Source organism: Podarcis muralis, chromosome 5, assembly GCF_964188315.1.
Source record: "Podarcis muralis chromosome 5, rPodMur119.hap1.1, whole genome shotgun sequence".
NCBI lineage: Eukaryota > Metazoa > Chordata > Lepidosauria > Squamata > Lacertidae > Podarcis > Podarcis muralis.
In genome coordinates this window covers 30,472,661-30,493,990 of record NC_135659.1, presented here as the reverse complement: position 1 = coordinate 30,493,990, position 21,330 = coordinate 30,472,661, and positions in this window count along the sequence as shown.

The following is a 21,330-nucleotide window of genomic DNA, read 5'->3' as shown; positions in this document are numbered from 1 at the left end:
TGCAGAGTAGATGGGAAACCATGCAAGGAAGGGAAGAAAAGGGAAGTTGAGATTATTGAATTGTTTGCATGGTTATTGTATAAACATGAAATATGTAAAAGAAAAGCAAATAAAAAAATTATTTTTAAAAAAATGATGTTGACTATAGTCTTCATGAGGTTTACCGGAGTTAATTCTTTGACGACAGAACAAATTTCTTCTTTGAGCTGATCCGAATAAGTGACCTCAGTGCACAGCGACCACATGGGAAATGAATGCACATTATTCTGTTGAATGAAGTGCGATTTGATCACTCTGTTGCATGCTCAGCTTGCAGTGCTATGTGTAGTGAAGTGAATAGACAAATGTACTCCCCAGTTGTGTATTGCACCACGATCTGTACATGTGGCAGAGCGATCAAACAATCATTTCACCATGCAGCCTGCTGTTGCTCATGTTCACCTGCTGTGGCTGCCCACTAATCGTGTGTATTGATCTTAAGACTACAATCCTATACCCTGTATACAAGTAGACATGTATAAAGTTGTGTTTTAAGTCTCTTAACATGTCAAGGCCTTGTGCTATCAATGTATGCCACTTGCTAAAAATTAGCATTTTGCATTATGGAAATCCTGCTTCTAAAACTGCATTGTTTTTACACAAGGAACTTCAAAAACCTGAAATTTTAAAAGGTGAGCTGAGCCCTATCCATCATGCATTTAAAATTTGATTAATTTCCTTGAAACCAGCTATTCTGAATGCAAGATTATCTAAACATTAATGTGTCTTTTAATGGGGTGCAAGTTTCATTTCGGAAACTTTCAGCTCAATCATATGCATGCATATTTGATTTGGCATGTGTGGTTTTTTTATGTTGATTTTTTGCCATTTTTTAAAAAAAACTAATAAAATTTCACTCTATAGCATTGATGTTTGGAACTGAGGAGACAGGTTGCAGGTTTTTGTAAGTTCATTTGTGACTTTTGCTCCCTAGTCACTTTTGCTTTGGAATAAGACTGCACTTTTGAATGGCACATTGCTGGCTCCATAGTTTAGGTGACCCTTGGGCAAAATGCCCTCAGTGGTTGTCTCCTAAAATGGGACCACCTCCTACTCACTTCTGTCACCATTCCCCTTTTGCTTTCCTCTTCCTCTGGGTCTAGCCCACTGTTCAAAAAGTGAGCAGGCAAGCGGAGGTGGTTGGCCCATGTCCTTGCTCCTGCCACTGCTCAGAAGAAGAAGAAGAGGAAGAGGAAGAAGAAGAAGAAGAGGAAGAGTTTGGACTTGATATCCCGCCTTTCACTCCCCTTAAGGAGTCTCAAAGCGGCTAAGATTCTCCTTTCCCTTCTTCCCCCACAACAAACACTCTGTGAGGTGAGCGGGGCTAAGAGACTTCAGAGAAGTGTGACTGGCCCAAGGTCACCCAGCAGCTGCATGTGGAGGAGTGGAGAAGCAAACCTGGTTCACCAGATTATGAGTCTACCGCTCTTAACCACTACACCGCACTGGCATAGAAGACTCATGTGACACCAAGGACAACCAGGTATTCTGGGGAGTCCAGGGGATGGCAGGTGACCAATGATGCCAACCCTTCACCCCAGCCTGGAATAAGGACTGAACATATTGATAGTAATAATAATAGTAATAAAATTTTATTTATATCCCGCCCTCCCCAGCCGAAGCCGGGCTCAGAGTGGCTAACAACAATTAAAGGAACACAGTTTACATAAAATTACAATCAATTAATTGAAATGCATTTTAAAACCAATTCATTCTAAAATCATTTCAAAATCAAATTAATGGCAACCATTGAGCTACACTTCTGTGAGGATTACCGAAGGAGGGGGTCAGACTGTGCCTTGGCCAAAGGCCTGGTGGAACAGCTCTGTCTTGCAGGCCCTGTGGAAAGATGTCAAGTTCCGCAGGGCCCTAGTCTCTTGTGACAGAGTGTTCCACCAGATCGGGGCCACAGCCAAAAAAGCCCTGGCTCTGGTTGAGGCCAGCCTAACCTCCCTGTGGCCCAGGATCTCCAAGATGTTTTTATTTGAAGACCGTAAGGTTCTCCGTGGGACATACCAGGAGAGGCAGTCCTGTAGGTACGAGGGTCCTAGGCCGTATAGGGCTTTAAAGGTTAAAACCAGCACCTTGAACCTGATCCTGTACTCCACCGGGAGCAAGTGCAGCTGCTATGGCACCGGCTGAATGTGATCCCATGGTGAGGACCCCATAAGGAGTCTCGCCATGGCATTCTGCACCCACTGGAGTTTCTGGGTCAGTCTCAAGGGCAGCCCCACGTAGAGTGAGTTACAATAATCAAGTTTGGAGGTGACCGTCGCATGGATCACAGTGGCTAGGTCAGGGCGAGAGAGGTAAGGAGCCAACTGCTTAGCTTGGTGGAGATGAAAAAAGGATGGTTTTAATAACGTTGATCAGATTTCAGTGCAAGGATGTCCCACAGTTCATTGCTAACCAAAAACCCTGTTTGGGCATTCAAAGAACACATAGGGGATGAAGGGTATAGGGGGTGTAGGACCCTACATACCAGCCCCAGAAGCTCCACTGCAACTTTCCTGCATTGAGTAGGGAGGCCTGAAAGGGGGCTCTAAGCATGTCAGAACTTCCGCCTGCTGCTTCATGGTCTGCGGCTGAAACCATCAGATACATTACAGGGTACGACTTGCATGCAAATGCTTGAATACTGTGCTTGTGGGATAGAATTAATTTCCTGTTCAGTAGGCTTAGGATTTGTAGCTTGCCTCAAGAATGTGACTGTGTGCACAAGGTACTGTTACCCTATACCGTAGACTGGGGTTGAGAACTTGTGGTCCTTCAGATGTTGTTGGATTACAGCTCCCATCATCCTTGATCATTGCCCATGCTGGCAGGGGCTGATGGGAACTGATGTCCAACAACAAATGGAGAGCTACATGTTCCCAATCCTTGTTGTAGAAAATAAGAAGAGATGCATTAATTAAGTAGTTTTAGTGGGGAGTAAAAATGATCAGAGGTATTCTAAAATGGGGATCAATTGTGCTTCAGAATATCGCTGGAGAACCAACGAGAAAACAATGAGCAAATTCCAAAATATGAGGTTCTTTCAGTGAAAGAAACTGAAGGTATTGCTTTGGGCAGCAAATTCACATCTTTGCCTTCAATCTCCATCTTGTGTGCACCTTCTCAGAAATGAAGAACAGCTTGATGGAGGTGGGTTCAATTAACTCTTTTCTTCAAATGTGAAAATTGCCAGCATCTCTTATTTTAGAAATTAACCTGAGCCCAGTGATCTGTGGCTTCTGGAACACAGAAGGCCTTGCATGTGAAAATGATTTAAATATACCTGTATCCATCCATAGCTGTCCGATGAGCCACTAGCTCCTGTTGGCTGGCAATTGACAAGTGGACAGGAAGAAGCCAGGGCAATTCGGCAGCAGATGACAAGCCAAGTAAATGAAAGGAACTGAAATATGGCAGTGGTGGCCTACCGTTTACTGCCAACAAGAGGCAGCGACAGGAAAGGAATCTAAAATAGGCTCTGCAATGCCCATGAAATGCATAAAGTCTCACAATGACCAATTTATTATTTTTACCCTGTCCAGTGACATGGAAGGGTTCATTGGGGAACCACCAGCCTTGTTTCTGAATACAGTCTGGCTGCAACATATGAAATAATTGAGCTGGCCACAATTTACGGCACTTGCTGGATTTTCCTTTCTTTTTTGGGGAGGGGGGGAGGTGTGTGTGTCATGAAATGCGGGGATGTGAAGTATCACAGGGGCATGAGGCTGTTCTTACTTTCTCATTTCTTTTATTTTTTTTAAAGTATTTTCAAATCATAGTGGTTTATGGCTTTCTTCAGAATGATCTTTGGGCGCATGTACTGCTTTTGTTTGTTTTCCTCCAGGATGTCATCTCTTGTGATCAGCCACAGCCCTGAAAAATGAAAAGTGCAGAACCATCAAGCCCATAGCTGTCAACTTTTTCCTTTTCTTATGAGGAATCCTATTCGGAATAGAGTGGTACCTCGGGTTAAGTACTTAATTCATTCCGGAGGTCCGTTCTTAACCTGAAACTGTTCTTAACCTGAAGCACCACTTTAGCTAATGGGGCCTCCTGCTGCCGCCACGCCGCCGGAGCACAATTTCTGTTCTCATTCTGAAGCAAAGTTCTTAACCTGAAGCACTATTTCTGGGTTAGTGGAGTCTGTAACCTGAAGCGTATGTAACCTGAAGTGTATGTAACCCGAGGTACCACTGTAAGGTAATTTCCCTTAAAAAAGGGAAAACGTTGACAGCTATGAGCCGCCAGTCCAGTTCCTTGGCTTCTCTTTATTATGGTCCCTTCCCTTTCCAGACAGAGTCTCCTTTGGCTTTTCAGCTGGACCTGTCTCATCGAGTGGTGATAGTGTTGGGTAGTAATTTCCTTTCCTTCATTATTTATGGATATATTATGTATATTAGCTGCACTTGACTAGAGAAGAAAAGGGTTGCAATCAGAAAACCATGCGCTTTCCATCTTAGGAGCCATCCTCTCTTGGTTAAAGCTAGCCTTTGCCAATCAGGTGCCATAGCCATTTTGACAGGACATTGCAGTCCAAAGTATCTGGAGGGCATCAGGTTGGCAAAGGCTGCCTCCAGGTGTCAAGGAGCTGTCAAGCAGCCAGGTCAGCCACAGGGCAGGCACACACACGGAAAGCACAGAATGCAATTAGCTCTTTATTAACAGAGAATAACAACGCAGCTGAGTCCTCCGGTTCGCCTTAATCCAGCTACGATGTTGTTGAAACTGACCATTAGCTCTGCGCTTCCCCCTCTAACTTTTCACTCTGGATCCCTCCCAAGCAGATGAAGGCAGCATTGATGGGGTGAGCGCCTCCTCTGGGCCTGTCTGGCCCATGCAGGACTCTTCTCGAGAGGGGTGTCAGAGGGAGTGGTGAGTCAGCAGGATTGGGACTGTCCTGCTGCTGTGTAGCAGGGCCAACCCTCTGACACTTCTCCAGCAGAGTCTGTGTTCATACTGTGACTCAGCCTCTAACCCTGTCCTGGAAGACCCACCTTTTCCTGACCCCTCTTGACCACTCAAACCCCCTGCTTCTAGCACCTCCCAGCTCATCCCTTCTGCAGACTACTCTTCAGTGTCCCACCACCAGGATCTGGGATCTAAGTCATCATCTTCTGTGTCCTCCCTGGAGGGGTTTGGGCGGACAGCTCCCACCGCTCTTCCTCATCCAGCCAGTCCCTGACACCAGGGTGGACTTTGTCATTTTGTGACTCTTGCTCATGCCTTAATTTGGGGGTGCTGGACAGGCTTTTGGGGCTTAGGTGCAGAGTCCTACTCTGCAGAATGAGTAGGAAGGCCCCCTATACAGTAGCACTGTGTAGTAAGTGAAGAAATACATCTCGTTATCTAATGGGGCTTGTAAGACTAGCGATCTCAAATTACCTAACTGTACTACAGCCCTGCGCCGAAGAATTGATGCTTTTGAATTATGGTGCTGGAGGAGACTCTTGAGAGTCCCATGGACTGCAAGAAGATCAAACGTATCCATTCTTAAGGAAATCAGCCCTGAGTGCTCACTGGAAGGACAGATCCTGAAGCTGAGGCTCCAATACTTTGGCCACCTCCTGAGAAGAGAAGACTCCCTGGAAAAGACCCTGATGCTGGGAAAGATTGAGGGCAAAAGGAGAAGGGGACGACAGAGGACGAGATGGTTGGACAGTGTTCTCGAAGCTACCAGCATGAGTTTGACCAAACTGCTGGAGGCAGTGGAAGACAGGAGTGCCTGGCGTGCTCTGGTCCATGGGGTCACGAAGAGTCGGACACGACTAAACAACAACAACAACAACTACAGCCCTGATTGGACAAAAGCAGGGGGTTGGCAATCTGGGGACTTCCAGATGTTCTGAACGACAACTCCCAACATCTTTGATGATTCTGGCTAAAATGGATGGGATTGGTCTGACTGATAGTTTCCTTATAAACATGAAATCTCCACTGTGAACTGTTTTCCGATACACCAAGCTGGGGTCAATTCTATGGTTTCATTCCAGGAATTAAGATTCTGATCCTTATCTCTACTTCAACTTTTCTGTGTTCCTAATCAGATCAAGTCTGTGTGTTCAAAACTGTCTCTTTCCTGGGACTACCACTTCATATATCAGGTGGGAGTAGTATGTTTGATTGCCTATATCTACTGTATATCTAAGCACACAAATACACACCTTTCTTCAAACTAACTAGCATTCTTCCTGCACATTTGTTCCCTATATATACACAGAGTATTTCTTATATTTTGAGGAACATCCAGACTTATGATGCTCCACTTCCTCTCTGGGTTGGTACAGTCCAGTAAGAGCTGCAGAGTTCTGACTTGGTTCTGGCTGTCTATTCCACTATTACTTTTGTTTAGAATATCTTCTTGAATTCTGAAACTGAATAGTCTGTGTCCCTCCCTTTGGAAGAAGAGGCTAAGAAGGAGGAAGTCATGATTTCTTCATTGACAAACTCTTTTTCTATTCTGCTTATATCTGTACTACCCAAGAGGGCACAACAGACAGGTTGCAGCCCAGCTGCTGGTTAAATATTTTAATATTCACTGATGGGCAAAGTAGCATGAAGAAATTTAATATATCCTAGAATGTAAGGGCATTAATGGCTCCATAAAATGTAAATGCATTCTTAATTATCTCAAGTCACTGCACGCACAAGTGGCTCTTTTTCGAGAAACACATCTCGCCTATAATGAGCATGAAAATGACTAAAGGACTGGATGGGGGCAGATCTCATTCCTTCCTTTCCTAGGGCATCAGTATCATTTTCTTAATTTAGTCCAGTTCTATGTCCCATTCCTCCGACTGGAGATCACTTCTGCCAGAAAACTCTTTCAAGGCTTTTCGTGTCACCGAGTGCCACACATACATTACTGATGGGTTTTGCAAACCTCTTTCTGGATAACTTTTTGCTAAGAAGAATCTTTCCAACTGAGGATATACTTTGTGAACACAGCAAGCAATCGCCTCATATGTTGGCGATGCCCTACATTTGCAATGCTATGTAGAGCTCTCTCCCCACCCCTTGCCACCCCCCCCCCCCGCCCCCAAACATGCCTTATGTAGAATCCGTAGTCCATTTAGTCCAGTGATTTCTCCTGAGGTTGGGAGTGGCTTTCCAGGATCTTCAGTGGTTGGGATCGGGCATTTTTCCAACTCCACTTCCTCAGAACACTTCAGCTGGAAAGGCAAAGGATTCTAGGGCCTTCTTCATGTGGAGCATGTACTTTGATACAGATGTGCAATACACTTCACTCCTCCCCAGAACCCTAAACCAAGAGGTGTGCCTTCCCCTACTGATGAAATGACATGAACATCATGGTGAGGTGAACCTTGGTCATGCCAAAGAGAGCCAGTGTGGCGAAGTGGTTAAGAGCAGTAGACTCGTAATCTGGTGAACCGGGTTCGATTCCCCGTTCCTCCACATGCAACTGCTGGGTGACCTTGGGCTAGTCACACTTCTTGGAAGTCTCTCAGCCCCACTAACCTCACCCACCTTGTTGTGGGGGATGAAGGGAAAGGAGATTGTTAGCTGCTTTGAGGCTCCTTCGGGTAGTGATAAAGCGGGATATCAAATCCAAATCCAAAAGGTGAGGGGCCACCTCAGAGAAAGTTACCAGTTCTTCGTGCAACCATTCAACTGAAGGTAGAAAATGAACACTTCTCCATTGTGTTCCAATACGACTTATATTCAACTTGTATCCAGTGACTAAGAGAATGTCTAATAAATATGTTTTGAGATTTGTCAGTGTTGCTTTAGAGGGGGTCTGACACAATTTGAGGTGCACCGTGCTGAATTCATCATAGGAACGTAAGAAACCCTCTTTACATTGAGTCATTCTGTTGGTCCTTCTATCTCAGAATTATCTACATTGACTAGCTCTCCAGAATTCCAGGCAGGAGTCTTCTCCAGCCCTTCCTAGAAGGCCCATGCAGAGGGAGTGGGCAGCGAGGTATACAGTGGAACCTCTACTCATGACCACAATCCATTCCAGAGGCCCGTCTGGAAGTCAAAACGGGTCGCTGGGAGAGGCGCCGTTGTGCAAAGGCGTGGGCAGCAATTCCCCACTTCTGCGTATGTGTGAACAGTGATCGCATGCGCAAATGGCGATCACCGCTCCTGCACATGAGTGAACAGCGGCAAACCGGCCGGTTACTTCCGGGTTTGCTGCAGACATTGGGCAAAATGGACGCGAGTGGAGGCGGAAGTAAGAAGAGGTTTGACTGTACTTGCCCTGGCCCTCGGAGGGCTAAGCTTGCCAGGGGGGCCCCCCAACAGGGACCGGCTACTTTTTTGTTTGAGTTTATAATTTTATTCTAGCAAGACTCCCACTCTGGGCCTTAGACAAGCTCTGCATGGGCCTGCTTCATGGGAGATACCTAGAATTTAACTGACCCCTTTGCCAAGCAAATCCTGTGTTCTAACCAGAAGTGGGGCAGAGCAGCAGCAATAGCATCCTAGCAGCAATAAGCACTGCCTCTTACAGGGAGGGGTGAGCCTACAGTGAGGTCTAGGCTGCTCAGGTAAACCAGTGGGCTTTTGCTGGTGCACCCAGCCCTGAGCTCACCAGCAGCAGCAATAACATGGCTGATGGGAGGCTATTGCTGCAGTTCCAGCCCACTGGATGAGCCACTTGTGGCTTTTTCACTGAGCTATGGCCCAACAGCTGTGTATGACAGCCCTCCAGGGTCCTAGGAATCCTTTTATTTTATTTCATTGCTGCCTGCTTAGAACTACAACAACTAGACAATGATGAAGCCACCACAGATGACAGGTGGGCTGGGCTTGACTTGGTGTGTCACAAGCTGTGCAAGTCTGTTTTAAAGTTGGGTGTGTATCAAATTCATTTTGGTGATCCAGATCCAGCTTCGCCCTCTTTTCTTTCTTTTTCCTTCTTTTCTTTCTCTTTTCTTCCTTCCTTCCTTTTGGAAGTTAAACTGATATGAAATTCTAAGCAATGGCTGGTATCCCATGCAGTACTAAGTAATTGCTCTTGTGCAATTGGACTTCCCCCCCTCTCCTTCTCCCCCCATGTGACCCCTAAATCTTTTCTGAGGAGGTCCCCCAACTGTATAAAGATGATTTGTGGAGAATGAAGGGTGTGCAAAGGAGGGGGGGGGGAGCCCCGCTGCACAAGCAGGAATCCTGTGCTGATGGAACACTTACCGTATTTTTCTCTCTATAAGATGCACTAGACCATAAGATGCACCTAGTTTTTGGAGGAGGAAAACAATAAAAAAAATATTCTGAATCCTAGAAGCCAGAACAGCAAGAGGGATCGCTGTGCAGTGAAAGCAGCGATCCCTCTTGCTGTTCTGGCTTCTGGGATAGCTGCGCAGCCTGTATTCACTCCATAAGATGCACACACATTTCCCCTTACTTTTTAGGAGGGAAAAAGTGCATCTTATAGAGCGAAAAATACGGTAATTCATACTGTATTGGGTGCAAGCCACTGCCTTTTTAAAATCACTGTGATGCAGGAGTCAATGTATCTCAAGTCAGAAGGATCTGTGTGGCTGTGGATTTTTTAAAATTTATTTATTTTATGGGGCATGTACACCCAAAAGAGCCCCCCCAAAGTGGCTATATGTAGGCATGGGAGAGAAATCTGGTTTGCTCTTCCAAATATATATACCAAAATACAGTCACCCTGCAACACAGCTCTCTAGCCACATAATGTGTACAAAAATGCATGTATTAGGGTAAAGGGCACAAAGAAACACATACATCAGTGAAAATAACATAGCAACATTCATTGCATTATGGGATACTGCTCGCAAAAATGTGTAGGTTAGGCAAATGTAGGGAATTATGAGAAATTTGCACTAAACCGCTGGTGAATTTTCACGAGGACTTATTTCTAAGAATAAACATCATTGCCACAAATTGATGTGGAAATGCAGAGGACTGAATGAGACTAGAAAGATGAGAAAGAGAGAGAAACCTCAACCGACCATTTCATCCATCCTATAAGATATGCATGAGACCAAAGATCTGAGAATTTTGGAGTAGCATAAACTTCCTGGTCAGAATAAAATCCCTGAACAAGGGTGCAGGGACGGGAACCTGATGGAGATGAATAATAGTAGGAAGAAGGGGGGGGGAGAAGCCGTTGAAACACATCCGAGAAAGCAGAGGTGACTGGGGCACCCATTTGGAAGAAATGATGCACCCAGAGAAGGGTGGAGGTGCTGAGGAAAAGAAGCACCTACTGACACAGAGATAGGCAGTTAAATGTCACGGATGTGCACTGACATTTTTCGATACTGCAGAGTTACTTTTAAAAACTGCTTGACCTCAAACAAACAAACAAACTGTTCGAAATCCATTTCTCCATCACTGTCTCTCTTGCACCCTTTGCTTGGCAAGGCACTGACACAGACATGTTAGTAGGGAACATTTCCCTGGGTCTTCCACATGCCACCTTATTGTGCAGTCCATAATAATAATAATAAATTTTATTTATATCCCGCCCTCCCCAGCCGAAGCCGGGCTCAGGGTGGCTAACAACAATAAAACAGTACAAAAGTACAACATAAACAACATTCTAAAACCATTCATTATAAAAATTAATTAATTCAAGCCACTAGCAACCATTGGGCCAGAGCTCCGTGAAGATTGCCGAGGGAGGGAGTCAGGCTGTGCCCTGGCCAAAGGCCTGGTGGAACAGCTCTGTCTTGCAGGCCCTGCGGAAAGATGTCAAGTCCCGCAGGGCCCTGGTCTCTTGTGACAGAGTGTTCCACCAGATCGGAGCCACAGCCGAAAAAGCCCTGGCTCTAGTTGAGGCCAGCCTAACTTCTCTGTGGCCTGGGACCTTCAAGATGTTTTTATTTGAAGACCGTAAGTTTCTCTGTGGGGCATACCAGGAGAGGCGGTCCCGTAGGTACGAGGGTCCTAGGCCATATAGGGCTTTAAAGGTTAAAACCAGCACCTTAAACCTGATCCTGTACTCCACCGGGAGCCAGTGCAGCTGGTATAGCACCGGGTGAATGTGATCTCGCAGTGAAGACCTCGTAAGGAGTCTCGCTGCAGCATTCTGCACCCGCTAGTCCATGGGATTATCCTGTTTCTTTTAGGGCAAAGATGAATGTGCTACATTTTCTGAGCCCTTGTAATCCAGCCAATTATGCAAAGGGAACTTTCAAGGGACCTAGATGTCCTCCAGGGAGCTATCCACTTCAGAACTTTAGTTCCCTTCAGGAAGTGCAGGTAGCTGTCCTTGCGTCAAGGATGCACCATGAGGCATGCAAGTTTTTAAGGCAGTTTTTCTCCATGTTATGTGAGGGCTAGGCTAGTGGAGATTACTAGAGCATCCCTGTCCCATGCATGGTATATGGGGGCATCCTTATGCCAGCCTGTGCCTGAATTGCAGCACCAGGTAGACAATCAGGAGGCAGGTTGAAATGGTGGCTTGGAGATCCACCCACCCAAACTTGGCAAGAGCTTTTTGACTTTTGTGAGGGAGGTCTTGCCATTTCCTGACTAGTGGTGGAGTCACCTTTTTTCACTTGCTCTACACAGCTGAGTGGGGATAGTGGTGTTCGTTTATTTGCTCTGATTCAGCCTTGCAACCTGTTCATAGATCACAATAGCTAGGTGAAGTGCAGAGTAGGAGGCGAATTCTGGTGGGGGTTATGCTGGCAAGCCTTAGGCACCCTAATGGTGAAGTGAGGCTTATGCACTTAACCTCTTATGGTTTCCCATCTTGAAGGGATATGAGCAGAAAGTGACCTTTGAATGGTCTTCTCACCAGCTGTGGTGTGAAGTCATTGCCTGGAACCTCCTTGTAACACTTGTAAGGTAAGTTGATTATGAGTACTAATACATCCACACACTGATCAAATGCTTGCAGCCCATGTGGAGACACCCATGTAAGGAAGACAGTGGGAATGAGGTAGGCAATCTTGCTTAAGAGGGGGAGAAATATCACAATGCCAATCCTTTTGAGTTATCAGTAAGGTTATGGCCCTTAGCTAATTTTACACAATGATGTCTTCAGTCTGATGTCCAATTGGTCCACAGTTGCTTTGCAAATCTGCCTGAGGATTGGCATGACTAGTGGGACTGTTCCCCACTCTCCTCTGAGCATCACGCACACAGTGATTTGGAGAGGCCTATTGGTCTCCAAATAAGTTTGCCAGAAGTGTTAAACACACATATAAGCCAGCATACTGCAACTTGGTGCCCTCCAGATGCTATTAGACTCCAACTTCCATCAGCCGCAGCCCAGTGGCCAATAGAGCCAGCGTGGTGTAGTGGTTAAGAGCGGTGGACTCATAATCTGGAGAACCGGGTTCGCTTCCCTGCTCCTCCATATGCAGCTGCTGGGTGACCTTGGGCAAATCACACTTCTCTGAAGCCTCTCAGCCTCATATCACAGAGTGTTTTTGTTGTGGGGGAAGAAGGGAAAGGAGATTGTTAGCCGCTTTGAGACTCCTTAAGGGGAGTGAAAGGAGGGATATCAAGTCCAAACTCTTCTTCCTCTTCTTCCTCCTCCTCCTCCTCCTCTTCTTCTTCTAGTTTAACAATATCTGGAGAGTGCCATTAAGGTGGACAAAGGCTTTAGTTATATAGTATATTATTAGTATATAGTACCATATTAGTATATAGTACTAATTCCTATACTTAGGGCATTTTGGATGGAAAGGAAAAACCAGTGAGCCTTCTGAGGAAGGAAATTCCAGCATGGTGTTGTTGTAGCCCTCACCATAGCCCCGTCTGAGTCCCATTGCCAAGCAAGCAGGCCCTAGGAGTCTCTCAGGAACACTGGCCTGAGAGCAGACTCCACATCCAAAGCCAAGCCAATTCGGGCAGACAGCAATCTGCATAGTCAGACAGTCCAGAGGTCAGGGAATCCACATGATCACAGAGCCAAGGGTCTTGATGGACAGCAGGAAGCAGCATGGTAGGGCCAGGAACCACAGGCATTGTTTCCAGCATCTGATTGCTGATGAGAGCTCTGTTTAAGAAGGCTGAAGCTAGCTGGTTCTCATCAGTGCTTCGTCCTCCTGTCCTTGAAGGCTGATCAGCTGCAGGTGGAGTCATTCCGCCTTCCCCCCTTCAGGCTGCTGTTCAGCAGGTGAATGACTCCTGTTCCATGAGATTATGTGACAGCCACCCAGACCCCTCTTTCAGCAATGAAGACTTCATTGGTATAACCAGTGGGGAATTCTGGGCTGATCTCACAGCATAAGGAGGGATCGCCTCCCCAGTATGGAAGGCCCAAGCCACGTGGACTGGCTTTGTATCTTTCACTTTTCTTGGAACGATTCAAAGCCGTGGCCTTTTATGAAATTACATTGGGTCCCACTGCACTATAGAAAAGGATTGGTTACGACCTAGTTCTTTGTGATCCATGAAGCTGATAAAAGTAACTCAAGGCTAAGTTATTTCCTCTTGAGTGTTATACAGCAGAGTGGCCCACAGCAATAAGTGCCTAAGTGACATAAGGGACTCGAGAAAGCATATATAATGACAGATGATAGCTTTTCTAATAGCTTCTTTTAAAGAATTAAAGAATAGTACTTAGGAAATAGGATAACTGAGACACAATGAGCTAGAAAATAAGAACCCTCTCATTAGGGAACCATCTAAGTCTGACTGCTTTGCATTGCTGTTGTTTTTTTAAAATGGGTTTTCTTGAGACTCCCCCCCCCCAACAAAGGCTTCTTGCTCTTCCCAACCCACAAACTGTCCTAATGTATAAGTATGGCTGAATTCACATTTATAAGATCTGCTGTGAATGGGGAGAACACTGATACGCAGTGTACACACACTGATAAAAACATATGGGACAATTATTCTCCTTTTGATTTAAAATCTGGAGAAGATATAAAACTACTTTACCTTATATTTAAATGACTGGAGGCATCATGTTAGAAAAACAACAGCGAAGGAGCGTTTGAGTTGTTATGCAAACTTGTATTTCTAAACACAGCAGAATTGGAGGGTCTGGGATTTTGGGGGTGGGGGTAATTCTGAAAGTGTGCATTAGCACACAGGATTATTGTTGTAGGAAAATTCAATCTGTTGATTTGACTTCATGGTGGACTCTTTACAGTCTCTATCGTTTCCACTCCACTTCACTGATGGTGGAAAAGCTTTTTTCATGGTTTATTTAGCAGAAAGTCATTTTGATTAGCAAGATGAGTAATACTTTACAGCTGTTTGCAATTACGGCATCTGTTCTATCAGTGGGTCCAGCTATTGGAGACTATATTGACAGAAATGCAAAATACAATGGAAGTGGGTACAAGAGAGGACATGCAGACATGCTTCATAGATCTTGTCATGTCAAGAGAGAAAAACCAACATCGTGTTTCTGCTCAAATCTGTGCCGCTTATTCCAAGTCGGAAACTGAATATATCTGAGGAATAGCTGTTTCAACTAACATGAGCCATTTTTATTCCACAAAGTGCCTTTTGCCAAGTCCTCCTCGTGCTCTAATTGCAGTTAAGTAGTTTTTGTTTTCCTTCAGTCTGAAGAGGGTGTAGGCCAGACAAGGTGCAAATGCAAATCTCAGACCATAGGTGGAGATGGTAAGGAAATTGAGGTGGGTAGGTGAGTCCTATCTGCTGACCTTGACACAGCCCTGGGTTGGATGGAGAGAATCTGGATGATGACGAGGATGGAAACTGCCCTTTTAGTGGTCATCAGGTCATGTATTTTTCTGTTGTGAACTGCCCTGCCATCCTTGGATGGAGAGCAGTATAAAAATTTAAGAAATAACAGCAACAACAATCAAGTCAATAATTTGATGAGTGGGGAGGACCTTCCTCACTTGACTTGCACAGATCATCTAAGAAAATGAACCTCTCTGAGTGTTGGTTGAGAGTTTGGTTCCGGAAGTCTGGAAGACAACCAAGGCATGGCTTCCAATTGGCTGCAGGAGTTTCCTGTACACAATCAAAAGCTACAGAAGCTGCGTCGGATGTTCGGCTTCCAAAGAACATTCGCAAACTGGAACACTCACTTCTGGGTTTGCAGTGTTCAGGAGCCAAAACATTTGACTCCCAATGCGTTTGGCTTCCAAGGTACGACTGTATTTAACACCAAGCGGGAGGGAGCGGATTATAAAAGGAGCCATGGAAAGAGAGAAATGAAGTCCACTAATGTTTGTATCTTTGAAAGTAATAGAAGATGTAACAATTTTGAATTGTATTTGAAATGCAAACAATATGAAAAAAGAACCTCTGTTGTGTGCGCAGGAGAGTTTGGGCCACACACACTGCTGGCATGTGGACCCCAGAGGGTTGGCCAAGGTGGAAGGCAGTCTTTGGGCCAAGACAGGTTAGTCATCACTGGACTAAAGGCAATACTAGAGAAGAATCATTGTCACCTAATGTGCCAGGGACAGGCTGGATGAGGAAGAGTGGTGGAAGCCTGCCTCCCAAGAGCCCTCCAGGGAGGGCTCTGAAGATGACACCTTAGAGCCCGGAGCCTGGTGGTGGGAGCTGGGAGCTCATAGAAACAGGATACTTGAGTGATCAAGAAGGGGTCAGGAGAAGGAGAGGCCTTCCGGGAAAGGAATAGAATCTGGGAGACACAGTGTGCGTGCAGACAATCCCAGTCCTGCTGACTCTCCTCCCCCTCTGACTTCCCGCTCGAGGAGGGTCCTGCACATTGCTGAGCAACACACCAGACAGGCCCAGAGAAGAAGCCCACGCCTTTGATGCAGGCTTGAACTGCTTGGGAGGGACCCAGAGTGAGAGGCTAGAGGGGAAGGACATGCCCATAGTTCCAGCAATGCCTTTGTTGAGTGAAGATGAACCAGGGACATTGTTATATTGTTGTTTTTCCTGCTAATAAAAAGCTAATTGCCTTCTATGTGTGTGCCTGCCCAGTGGATGACCTGGTTCATTGCGAGCTCCGTGACGCAATGGTGCAAATTTTACTTCAGCAGGTGCATTGTGTGAAGGGTACCTTAAAGGTAAAGGGGCCCCTGACCATTAGGTCCAGTCGTGACTGACTTTGGGGTTGTGGCGCTCATCTCGCTTTATTGGCCGAGGGAGCCGGCGTACAGCTTCCGGGTCATGTGGCCAGCATGACTAAGCCGCTTCTGGCGAACCAGAGCAGCGCACGGAAATGCAGTTTACCTTCCCACTGGAGTGGTAGCTATTTATCTACTTGCACTTTGACGTGCTTTCAAACTGCTAGGTTGCCAGGAGCAGGGACTGAGCAACAGGAGCTCACCCTGTCTTGGGGATTCGAACCGCCGACCTTCTGATCAGCAAGCCCTAGGCTCTGTGGTTTAACCCACAGCGCCACCTGCGTCCCTGAAGGGTACCTTAGCATTGCTATAATCTCAGAGGCCAAGACACAGTCAGAGACTGCAGTTTCTGTCTAAGGAGCTGGGCTCAGTATCTGACTCCAAGTCTGGGGTTGGTGACCAGGGCAGGGACAACAAGAGGAGCATGCAACAAACTACTGTGATGTGGAGTGTCTCAACTTCAGGATACTCTATCCTATTATCCTTTCCACCCAATTTTCAACCCTCCTCCAGCAGTTAGTTGGCATTTTATAGCCACAGAGCCTGATAAGTCCTTCCTGGGCTTTTTTGAAGGACCACCACCCCATAGGATTTTGAAAAAGAATACTCCTACAAAGTTTGGGGTTCCCTCAAACCTGCTGATATCTGCCTCTTGTGTATGGGTGGTGCCATTTCATCTATAAAAGGACAGGAACTTAAAGTTTTTAGTATATGTGATGATTGAAACCTAGGCAATTATGTCTTTACATATTGTACATAAAGAAATAATTTTCCGGCTGAGTCTGGCATGGCTAGAAGACAACAACACAAGGTTGTTTCACATTCACATCCACCCACAAAAAACACCCCGCTTCACATTACAGCACACTGTTAACAATTCTTATTTCAGCTCGGCTTGGTGGGCAAGTTGATGCAAGTTTGTCTAAGAAAACGTAATTTACTTCTGTCGGTGGCAGCATTTCCGACACTTACTAGAAATAGCTGATAATCTGACACCAGAGAGTTAACGGATTACTGTGCAGTATTTTGTTTGGCTAACAAGACAAACTGTTTTAAAACGATATCGGAATGATGCTTAATATATATTGATGGAGCGAGACTTTAATTTATTCCATGTCATCCTTTGAATAATGGTCTCCTTCCTTATTATGCTGCCTTTTATTCACTATAACATACAGCCAAATAGATGTTCTTTTAAAACAGATTCCAGCTCTGTCTGCAAAAGAGGGTCAGCCTGATTTCTATATGGGTGGGAACAGCTTAAAGAAAGGATTCAGTTTGAAGCTTCGCTATGCAGGAAGTCTAAGGTGATTTACAGGATTATTAAAAGTGCAATTATATTTGGAAATAAAAAGAAATAAAGTGCCACTGAGCTAAAACCCGTAGATGTTTATTTGTTGTGAAGTTTTTATATTTCCATACATAGCCACCTCCTCTAGCACTTGCAATGTTAGTTCACATGGTTAGGACACATTACACAAGGCCCTTGCAGATGCTTGTTTATGGAGCACTCATCCTGATTTGTTTCCGGATAGATTAAGCAACGTTGGCTCCTCAATGAACATTTATTCTGGTTTGTTTGCTTCAGTATAGTGACTGTTCTCATATAATAAACTGTTTGAAAGCAGTAGGCATCTACATAAAATTTTGGGTGGCAATCATACATGTGGACCCTTATTGCCTAATGATACAATACTTGTGGGTGGTGAGAGAGAAGGGTTATTGGTTTGTGTGGGGTGTGTGTGTTCTTGTTTTTTGTTATGTATTTTGTGTTTTGATATTGTATTTTTATGTTGTGAACCACCCTGCAATCTGCAGGGTGGTATACAAATTTAATAAATAATAAAGAAATAAAAATACTTGATCCACATTAGGCTTGTGGATGTCAAGGAGGGTTTCTAAGGAGTTTGAGCTGTGAAGCTTCTTAACACGAGGCTATTGGCAACGATAGAAAGAATTAACATTCTAGTGTGTTGCCTCTGTTCACGGAACAAGAAGGAAGTTTTCTGAAGTCTCCTCTCTTCAGGAATAACCCTACGAAGGAGTCAGAGGCGGCTAATTAACTGTCTGCAAAACCTAAAGATCCCAGGTGTTGTCAGCTGTCATTGAATTCGTTGTCATCATTGTTCTCCTGTGTTTGGCCATTAAATATTGGGATAGACATTCTGCACTGTTAGGAGTCGTGGCAGCTGCCTATCAACACATGGGTTTAGTGCAACGGAAAAACACTGGAGGTAATTAAGGTCTGCTGCTGAGCCAGAATGACTGCATTTTGTGAACATTTTTGTCCCATGTGAGATGTACATGGCACTGTGGCAATTTCTCCCACCCCTTTGCCAAAGGGAGCAAAGCCACCTTTCAGGATTTGGGTCTTGGGAGAAGAGCTGCCAGTGACAGCAGCTATGGTGCCACATGACTGAGGTCTTCTCAGGATTGTAGTACACATGGTGGTCTGAGTGCCAGTCCACCTAAAAGGATGCGGGTGGCGCTGTGGTCTAAACCACTGAAACTCTTGGGCTTGCCGACTGGAAGATTGGCGGTTCGAATCCTCACGATGGGGTGAGCTCCTGTTGTTCTATCCCAGCTCCTGCCAGCCTAGAAGTTTGAAAGCATGCCAGTGGAAGTAGATAAATAGGTACCTCTGTGGTGGGAACGTAAACGGTGATTCCATGTGCTCTGGTTTCTGTCATGGTGTCCCGTTGTGCCAGAAGTGGTTTAGTCATGCTGCCACATGACCCAGAAAGCTGTTAGTGGACAAACGCCGGCTCCCTTGGCCTGAAAGAGAGATGAGCACCACACCCCACAGTCGCCTTAGACTGGACTTAACCATCTAGGGGTCCTTTACCTCTACCTTTTTACCACCTACAACCCATTTGCTGAATGATTCAGGCGCTACATCACCATGGCATGTAAACTCTCTGGTGGGTCTACCTCCAGTTGCATAGCTGTGCTGGTAAAGAGAGAATGTGGCCTGCTTCTTGGGTTGCATCGCCACCCTGACAGCCTTCCTGCTTCCCAATGGATATCAAGGGCTTGCAGTTTTTAAAATCCTTTGCATGCTGTGATGACAACAGGTGCACCGGCATTGATCTTCTGTGTTGTTCACCCCCAGTTGGACGAGCAAATCAACTCACTGCTTGGTTGTCTGCATGGAGGTCATACTAATGTATACCCCCTGGAGGTCCCATGTTCCTTGGGGATTTAAGTAGGCCTAAGCCTCTCATAGACTCTAAATCCAGTTTATACACCAGGTACTTTGCTGCCCATACATTTTGGAAATTAGAAAAGGTTCACAAACCCTTGAATTTCTCCCCCTGCATATTTTTATTTGCAGTCTAGACCTGTGCGCCATTTCAGAGACTAGCAGGACAATTAGGAAATATCAATTAACTTTCTCCTCAGTTTTCTCCTCCCTACTCCGTTTGCTTTGCTATACCTCTTTTATAAAAGCTCGTAAAACAATAGTTGACCCTCTCATCTAGAGTAAACGTTGACTAATTAGTGCATAATTAAAGCCGAAAATCCCCTCTTGTCAGTTTGAGGCTAATGTATCTTAGCACTTTTTGCCTGACACTTGAAATTTCCTAGTGGATTGACAAGGCTCAGTTTCCTCTGGAGCTGATCTGAAGGATGCTCTCTATGTGGCCAGTGGCTGGTTCACCCTTGCCAGAGGCTGCTATGCAGTGCTATTTGCAGAGGGCTTTTTTGAGTGGGGGGGAGGGAAAGGTTGAGCAAGATATTCTCTCTGTGTGTGCCCTCTGCCCTCTGTTGCATCCACCCAGTTTGCAGCACTCCAGAAGTGGCTTGCTGTCGGATAGCTTCCTGATAGGTGGGTCATTGCGGCTTACTGGGACAGAGAACGGCAAGGCAGCAGGGAGTTTGGTGTGGTGCAAACTTACTGGCATGAGTGCTGAACTGGCAGTGCTGGTGCATTTGCACTAGATGATCCTCAGGGTCCCTTTCAACTCTGAAATTCTACAGTTCTATGGTAAGACCAATCTCTCCAAAGTAGGGACAACTGTGACCATGTGAACTCTGTGCCTGCTCAGTCTGTTGTCCAGGTACTAACTCTTGATGAACAACTCCAAGGGCCATAGACTGAGGGTTCGAATAGGAGATCTCCAAGGACCCTTCCAGTTTCTAAAATTTCATGGGTTGGATCCAGACTAAGCCAGTCTCATTATTTTCAGTGGGAGCTAAGTGTAGTGAACTAACTAGTCTGGATTCTACCCCACTATTCTAAAGGGTTTCAGCCTGGGAACAAGTCGCACATGGCAGCCTCTCACACACATCACACAAAGAACTTTAATAATTATTTATGAATGGGATTGGCCTATTATGAATGGGATCTGTTACAAGGGCTTTGAACAGTTTGCGGGCCACTTTTGCAGTTCAAGATTTTCTGTGCCGTCAAAGCTGTCCTTTTTCTTTCTTTCTTTTTGCATCAGTCTCGAAGTGAAAACTTTTGAGCTGCGCACCACAGGGGATATGCAATTCCGGAAAAGGGCAAAAGCAGATGGAAAAGTGGAGTTTCAGCCTTTAAAGACGAGACTGTATCCCCACCCATTTTAAAAACAAACAAGCCCCCAACATCCAACTAACCAGATATTGATATAGAAACCTTTGGAAGTTTTGAAACCAAGAATGGGATGTGTTTACTGCAGCTCAAGGGCATCAGAAAGTTACACCATGACCTGTGGCAAAAGGAGTGGTACCCAAATTGATGGTGACGTTGAATAGCAGCTGTGCCAGGAGTGCCATTGCAGCTCTTACACTTGCCATACAATGGACTACTGGATTATGATAAGATAAACGTGACCTTGAGAACAAGGATGGTGGTGGTGGGGATAAAGTAATGTGATATGTGAAGAGAAAAGGAAAATACTCAGGAGAGGTGACAAAGCATTTCTCAGTCATTAAGATTCCTTAACTCACAAAAAATACACTTCTAAAAGAATTCTGTCCTCTGGAAAATATACATTGATGCAACTATTCTGGGTATTATATCTTCATCTGAATTCAGAGACATGATTCACCTTGATCCAACAAGGCTGATCAATGAGCAGAAGCTGGTTTGCATGCATAGAATGTTCTTCATCCTTAGCCACACTGGCCATGCTGGTTAACAGTGATGGGAGTTGAAATCCAACAGCAATTGGAGAGCAACAAATTCCGTACCTCTGAGATAACATTCACACCACTTTAGAGCTTCCATAATTATGTGTGTGTGAAACCTTCCAATAACATCTTGTTCCACATATTTTCATCTGAACCAGGCTTGTGTATGACATCTGCCTGCCTGCCTTTTTATCTC